This window comes from Melanerpes formicivorus, unplaced genomic scaffold, assembly GCF_026170545.1.
Source record: "Melanerpes formicivorus ecotype bairdi unplaced genomic scaffold, bMelFor1.0.p_v2 SCAF_334, whole genome shotgun sequence".
Classification (NCBI taxonomy): Eukaryota; Metazoa; Chordata; class Aves; order Piciformes; family Picidae; genus Melanerpes; species Melanerpes formicivorus.
The window spans coordinates 95001-102500 of record NW_027142686.1 but is presented as its reverse complement, the minus strand read 5'-3'; positions in this window follow the sequence as shown (position 1 = coordinate 102500).

Here is a 7500-nt window from a genome sequence, read left to right as displayed (position 1 = left end):
GGTTGCGCTCCGCTCCTCCGGCCCTAAAGCCGCCCTCGCCCGCCCCCCGGCTTGCCGCTTGGCTCGGCTGCCCGCCCGCCCGCTAATCCCCCCAACGCCCCCACCCCAAAAACACCCCAGCCCTACCGCATGCCGCTCCCCCTCTCCCCGCTCTCGCTGACCGCTGCCACCCCCCCCCCACCCCTCCCCCCCGAAACAAACCCCCCAGCCCTACCGCATGCCGCTCCCCCTCTCTCCCTAGCCTGCCCCCCCCGCCGTCGCTTGCTGCCGCCGCCGCCGCCGCCGCCGCCGCCGCCGCCGGGACCCGCCTCGGTCTGGTGGCGCGCGCTCGGAGATCCCCGGCTACCCGTCCGTCCGTCCCTCCCTCCCGCCCCGCCCCGGGGGAGGGCCCGGGGCAGCGCGGGCAGGCGGGGAGCAAAAAAAGGCGCGGGCGCCAAAAAACGTCGGGGTCCCGGGGTGGCGGAGGGGGGCGGCGGCGGGGGCGGCGGCGGGTACACGGCGCCGGGTCCAGGGCGCCGGGTCCAGCCCGTCCCGGGGCGGGGACAGGTGGTGTCGTCCGTCCCCGCCCCCGTAACCTGCTCTGAAGCATCCGCTTCCCGCCGCGGTTCGCCCTCCACCCCCCCCGCCGCACACGCAGCTGCCGCTTCCCGCCGCCTCTGCCCCCCGCCCCGGGATCAACCACCCGCCGGGTCCAGCCGGTCCCGGTCCCGGGAACCTGCTCCCGGGGCCAGCCGGAGCCACGCCCCCTCCTCTGACGCTTCCAGCTGCCGCCTCCCCTCCCACCCCCCAAACTCACACTGGCCCTCGCCGGCCCGCCCACCCGCCTACCTGCTTGCCCGCCGCCGCTGGGTGGCGTGCCGGACACTCGCACACAGGTACACAGACAGGGACACAGGGACACAGGCACTCAGGCACACAGGGACACAGGGACACAAGGACACAGGGACACAGGCACTCAGGCACTCAGGCACTCAGGGACACAGGGACACAGGGACACAGGCACTCAGGCACTCAGGGACACAGGGACACAGGGACACAGGGACACAGGCACTCAGGCACTCAGGGACACAGGGACACAGGGACACAGGGACACAGGCACTCAGGCACACAGGGACACAGGTGGCGGGCCGGAGGCCTCTCTCCACTGTGTGGCAGGGGTCCAAGAGCCACCCCAGCCCAACCCAGAGGGTCTTTTGCACCTCTCTAGAGGCCACCCAGAGACCCCAGGCCGCAGCAGAAGCCTCCCCCGCATGCTCTGCAGGCTTCCGACCCACCCCAGGCCGCACCAGAAGCCTCCCCCGCAAGCTCTGCAGGCTTCCGACCCACCCCTGGCCGCAGCAGAAGCCTCTCCCGCACGCTCTGCAGGCTTCCGACCCACCCCAGGCCGCAGCAGAAGCCTCTCCCGCACGCTCTGCAGGCTTCTCAGCCACCCCAGGCCGCAGCAGAAGCCTCCCCCGCACGCACTGCAGGCTTCTCAGCCACCCCAGGCCGCACCAGAAGCCTCTCCCGCACGCTCTGCAGGCTTCTCAGCCACCCCAGGCCGCACCAGAAGCCTCCCCCGCACGCTCTGCAGGCTTCTCAGCCACCCCAGGCCGCAGCAGAAGCCTCCCCCGCATGCTCTGCAGGCTTCCGACCCACCCCAGGCCGCACCAGAAGCCTCCCCCGCACGCTCTGCAGGCTTCTCAGCCACCCCAGGCCGCAGCAGAAGCCTCTCCCGCACGCTCTGCAGGCTTCTCAGCCACCCCAGGCCGCACCAGAAGCCTCTCCCGCACGCTCTGCAGGCTTCTCAGCCACCCCAGGCCGCACCAGAAGCCTCCCCCGCACGCTCTGCAGGCTTCTCAGCCACCCCAGGCCGCAGCAGAAGCCTCTCCCGCACGCTCTGCAGGCTTCTCAGCCACCCCAGGCCGCACCAGAAGCCTCCCCCCGCACGCTCTGCAGGCTTCTCAGCCACCCCAGGCCGCACCAGAAGCCTCTCCCGCACGCTCTGCAGGCTTCTCAGCCACCCCAGGCCGCACCAGAAGCCTCCCCCGCACGCTCTGCAGGCTTCTCAGCCACCCCAGGCCGCACCAGAAGCCTCCCCCGCACGCTCTGCAGGCTTCCCACCCACCCCAGGCCGCAGCAGAAGCCTCTCCCGCACGCCCTGCAGGCTTCTCAGCCACCCCAGGCCGCAGCAGAAGCCTCTCCCGCACGCTCTGCAGGCTTCTCAGCCACCCCAGGCCGCAGCAGAAGCCTCTCCCGCACGCTCTGCAGGCTTCTCAGCCACCCCAGGCCGCAGCAGAAGCCTCTCCCGCACGCTCTGCAGGCTTCTCAGCCACCCCAGGCCGCACCAGAAGCCTCTCCCGCACGCTCTGCAGGCTTCTCAGCCACCCCAGGCCGCAGCAGAAGCCTCTCCCGCACGCTCTGCAGGCTTCTCAGCCACCCCAGGCCCCAACAGAAGCCTCTCCCGCACGCTCTGCAGGCTTCCGACCCACCCCAGGCCGCACCAGAAGCCTCCCCCGCACGCTCTGTAGGCTTCTGACCCACCCCAGGCCCCAACAGAAGCCTCCCCCGCACGCTCTGCAGGCTTCCGACCCACCCCAGGCCGCACCAGAAGCCTCCCCCGCACGCTCTGCAGGCTTCTCCGCCACCACAGGCCGCACCAGAGGATCTTTTGCACCTCTCTGGACGCCACCCAGAGACTCCAGGCCGCACCAGAGGCCCCCCCCCCCAACCATTTACAGGCTGCAGTGCCAGCCTAGGCCCCGCTGGCAGCCTCCCTTGTCTGCTTTGGAAGGCCTCCCATCCACTCCAGACCTGCCTGGAGGCCTCCCTCGACTGCTCCCGGGGCCCTCGAAGCCACCCTAGGCCTTTCTGGAGGACCTGCTCGACCGCTCGGGCGGCTTCTGACGCACCCTCGGCCATCCGGCGCCCAGCAGCTCCCAGGGCCAGGCACCGGCCTCCCCCTCCGGCCGCCCCTGGGGCCGGGGGTGGCTCGGACTCGGCGCCCCCAACGTGTCGTCCCGTCCCCCCCCCGCCCCGCACCGCCGAACATTCGCTGCAGCCGAGGGCTTGCCGCTCGACGCCTACCCCACCCGCCCAGCCCCCCGCTGCGGCCCGGCGCTGCCCCGGCCGCTGCGCCCCGCCTCTCATCGCTCCCCCCACCCGGCAACCGGCCGCCGGGCACGGCAAGTCCCAGGGCAGGGAACAGGTGCTGCCGGGACCCCGTGCTGGCTGCCGGCTTCCCGGGGCTGCCCCGGGCACGGACAGGTCGCCCCCCCGCCCCGGCGAATGTTCACCGAACCGGCTGCCGGCTGCCTTCGAGCACCCCCCCGCCCCCCGCCACTATCGTCCCCCCCCGCCCCCCCTCCGCCTCCGCTGCCGCTTCTCCCCGCACCGCCTCCACTGCCTCCCCCCGCCGCCGGCGAACGAGTCGCCGGATCCGTAGGGTGCCGGGAGCCCGAACGGCGAGCGGCTCCGGCTGCTGCCGGGACCGGGGGGATTCGAGCCGGTCCGGCCGCGGCCGGGACCCCGTGCCGGAAGCCGGCATCCCGGGACGGCCCCGGGACGGCCCCGGTCGCCGGCCGGGTGACGTTCAGCGAAGCGGCTGCCGCCAGTCTTTGGGCCTCCCCCGTGCCGGGGCCGCGGGGATTCGAGCCGGTCCGGCCGCGGCCGGGATCCCGGGCCGGACGATGGCTTCCCGGGCCGGTCCCGGTCGCCTCCCGGGTGACGTTCACCGAAGCGGCTGCCGGCTGTCTTCGAGCCCCCCCCCCCCCTCCGCCTCCGCTGCCGCTTCTCCCCGCACCCCCTCCACTGCCTCCCCCCGCCGCCGGCGAACGAGTCGCCGGATCTGTAGGGTGCCGGGAGCCCGAACGGCGAGCGGCTCCGGCTGCTGCCGGGACCGCGGGGATTCGAGCCGCTCCGGCCGCGGCCGGGACCCCGTGCCGGAAGCCGGCATCCCCGGACGGCCCCGGGACGGCCCCGGTCGCCGGCCGGGTGACGTTCACCGAAGCGGCTGCCGGCTGTCTTCGAGCCCCCCCCCCCCCTCCGCCTCCGCTGCCGCTTCTCCCCGCACCCCCTCCACTGCCTCCCCCCGCCGCCGGCGAACGAGTCGCCGGATCTGTAGGGTGCCGGGAGCCCGAACGGCGAGCGGCTCCGGCTGCTGCCGGGACCGCGGGGATTCGAGCCGCTCCGGCCGCGGCCGGGACCCCGTGCCGGAAGCCGGCATCCCCGGACGGCCCCGGGACGGCCCCGGTCGCCGGCCGGGTGACGTTCACCGAAGCGGCTGCCGGCTGTCTTCGAGCCCCCCCCCCCTCCGCCTCCGCTGCCGCTTCTGCCCGCACCCCCTCCACTGCCTCCCCCCGCCGCCGGCGAACGAGTCGGCGGATCCGTAGGGTGCCGGGAGCCCGAACGGCGAGCGGCTCCGGCTGCTGCCGGGACCGCGGGGATTCGAGCCGGTCCGGCCGCGGCCGGGACCCCGTGCCGGAAGCCGGCATCCCGGGACGGCCCCGGGACGGCCCCGGTCGCCGGCCGGGTGACGTTCAGCGAAGCGGCTGCCGCCAGTCTTTGGGCCTCCCCCGTGCCGGGGCCGCGGGGCTTCGAGCCGGTCCGGCCGCGGCCGGGATCCGGGGCCGGACGATGGCTTCCCGGGCCGGTCCCGGTCGCCTCCCGGGTGACGTTCACCGAAGCGGCTGCCGGCTGTCTTCGAGCCCCCCCCCCCCCTCCGCCTCCGCGGCCGCTTCTGCCCGCACCCCCTCCACTGCCTCCCCCCGCCGCCCGCGAACGAGTCGCCGGATCTGTAGGGTGCCGGGAGCCCGAACGGCGAGCGGCTCCGGCTGCTGCCGGGACCGCGGGGATTCGAGCCGGTCCGGCCGCGGCCGGGACCCCGTGCCGGAAGCCGGCATCCCCGGACGGCCCCGGGACGGCCCCGGTCGCCGGCCGGGTGACGTTCACCGAAGCGGCTGCCGGCTGTCTTCGAGCCCCCCCCCCCCTCCGCCTCCGCTGCCGCTTCTCCCCGCACCCCCTCCACTGCCTCCCCCCGCCGCCGGCGAACGAGTCGGCGGATCCATACCGTCCCGAGAGCCCGAGGCGGCGGCACCCAGTGCGGGTCCGGCCGAGGCCGGGACCCCGTGCCTGTCGCAGGCTTCCCGGGACGGCCCCGGAACGGCCGCGGTCGCCGGCCGGGTGACGTTCTCCGAAGCGGCTGCCGGCTGTCTTCGAGCCCCCCCCCCCCCTCCGCCTCCGCTGCCGCTTCTGCCCGCACCTCCTTCACTGCCTCCCCCCGCCGCCGGCGAACGAGTCGCCGGATCCGTAGGGTGCCGGGAGCCCGAACGGCGAGCGGCTCCGGCTGCTGCCGGGACCGCGGGGATTCGAGCCGCTCCGGCCGCGGCCGGGACCCCGTGCCGGATGCCGGCATCCCGGGACGGCCCCGGGACGGCCCCGGTCGCCGGCCGGGTGACGTTCAGCGAAGCGGCTGCCGCCAGTCTTTGGGCCTCCCCCGTGCCGGGGCCGCGGGGCTTCGAGTCGGTCCGGCCGCGGCTGGGACCCCGTGCCTGTCGCAGGCTTCCCGGGACGGCCCCGGAACGGCCGCGGTCGCCGGCCGGGTGACGTTCACCGAGGCGACTGCCGGCTGTCTTCGAGCCCCCCCCCCCCCTGCCGGAGCCGCGGGGATACGAGCCGGTCCGGCCGCGGCCGGGACCCCGTGCCGGAAGCCGGCATCCCGGGACGGCCCCGGGACGGCCCCGATCGCCTCCTGGGTGACGTTCACCGAAGCGGCTGCCGGCTGTCTTCGAGCCCCCCCCCCTCCGCCTCCGCTGCCGCTTCTCCCCGCACCCCCTCCACTGCCTCCCCCCGCCGCCCGCGAACGAGTCGCCGGATCTGTAGGGGGCCGGGAGCCCGAGGCGGCGAGCGGCTCCGGCTGCTGCCGGGACCGCGAGGCTTCGAGCCGGTCCGGCCGCGGCCGGGATCTCGTGCCGAACGTCGTCTTCCCGGGACGGTCCCGGGAGGGCCCCAGTCTCCTCCCGGGTGACGTTCACCGAAGCGGCTGCCGGCTGTCTTCGAGCCCCCACCCCTGCCGTGGCCGCGGGGATTCGCCCCGGTCCGGCAGCTGACGGTTCCCTGTGTCGGACGCCGGCTTCCCGGGACTGCCCCGGGACAGCCCCGGTCGCCTCCCGGGTGACGTTCACCGAAGCTGCTGCCGCCTGTCTTTGTCCCCCCCCCCCCCGTGCTCTCCCTCAGGCGGGAGGTAGACGTGCTCTCCCTCGGCGAGTAGACGTGCTCTCCCTCGGCGAGTAGACGTGCTCTCCCTCGGCGAGTAGACGTGCTCTCCCTCGGCGAGTAGACGTGCTCTCCCTCGGCGAGTAGACGTGCTCTCCCTGGGCGAGTAGACGTGCTCTCCCTGGGCGAGTAGACGTGCTCTCCCTGGGCGAGTAGACGTGCTCTCCCTCGGCGAGTAGACGTGCTCTCCCTGGGCGAGTAGACGTGCTCTCCCTGGGCGAGTAGACGTGCTCTCCCTGGGCGAGTAGACGTGCTCTCCCTGGGCGAGTAGACGTGCTCTCCCTGGGCGAGTAGACGTGCTCTCCCTGGGCGAGTAGACGTGCTCTCCCTGGGCGAGTAGACGTGCTCTCCCTGGGCGAGTAGACGTGCTCTCCCTGGGCGAGTAGACGTGCTCTCCCTGGGCGAGTAGACGTGCTCTCCCTGGGCGAGTAGACGTGCTCTCCCTCGGCGAGTAGACGTGCTCTCCGCGGAGATCGCGCTTGTCGCCAAGGGGTCGCTGTTGCGCTCTGCCTCCGCCTACGTCATCGTACAAGCCGGCGTGATTTCTGCGACCTGCCGCTGGGCGGAGGTCGGCTGGTTGTGCGCTCGCGGAGCTGACGGCCCTCCAGTTCCGTATATGAGGGAACAAGCGACGCCGAGCACTCCCAGGGCAGCGCTGCCGAGCGGCTGCTCCAAGCCACCCGCCAGGCGGCTGGGCAGGGGTCCGTCTGGCTTCTCGGTGGCTTTCGCCCGGGTCAGAGAGGGGACCCGCGGGGCCGAACAAAGGCGCGGCGGTTTGGAGCGGCCGCTGGCGCACCCTCAGCGGTGTTGGATGGGTTTCGCTCGTCCGTGAGCCGGAGCCCAGCCCGGGCTCGGCAACGAAAGCGGGGAAAAGAAAAAAAGTTGACGAGTGGCTGGCGCCGGCCACTGCCGAAGTGTGGAACCCCCGAAGCGAAGTTTGCCCGGTGGGGCACGGGGGCAGAGAAAGCCGGGGAGATGTGGTGCCGGCGTCGGTCCCACCAAGAATGGAAAGCAAGCCCGTCCAGGCACGGCGAGAGAGAGCCCGGTAAGGGGCAGAGAGAGTTCCCAGCACTGGACCCTCTTCACGGGGGTTCCCCCCCATGGCCAAAGCCGCAGCCCGCGGGGGCACGGCATCTAAGGGAAAAGCCAGCGGCGGTGACTGGCCACTCGTACGCTATGGAGCCCGGCATGGGGGGAGGAGGGCAAGCCGGTGCCCCAGCACGGCTTCCTCCTGGCTCCAGAGGGGCG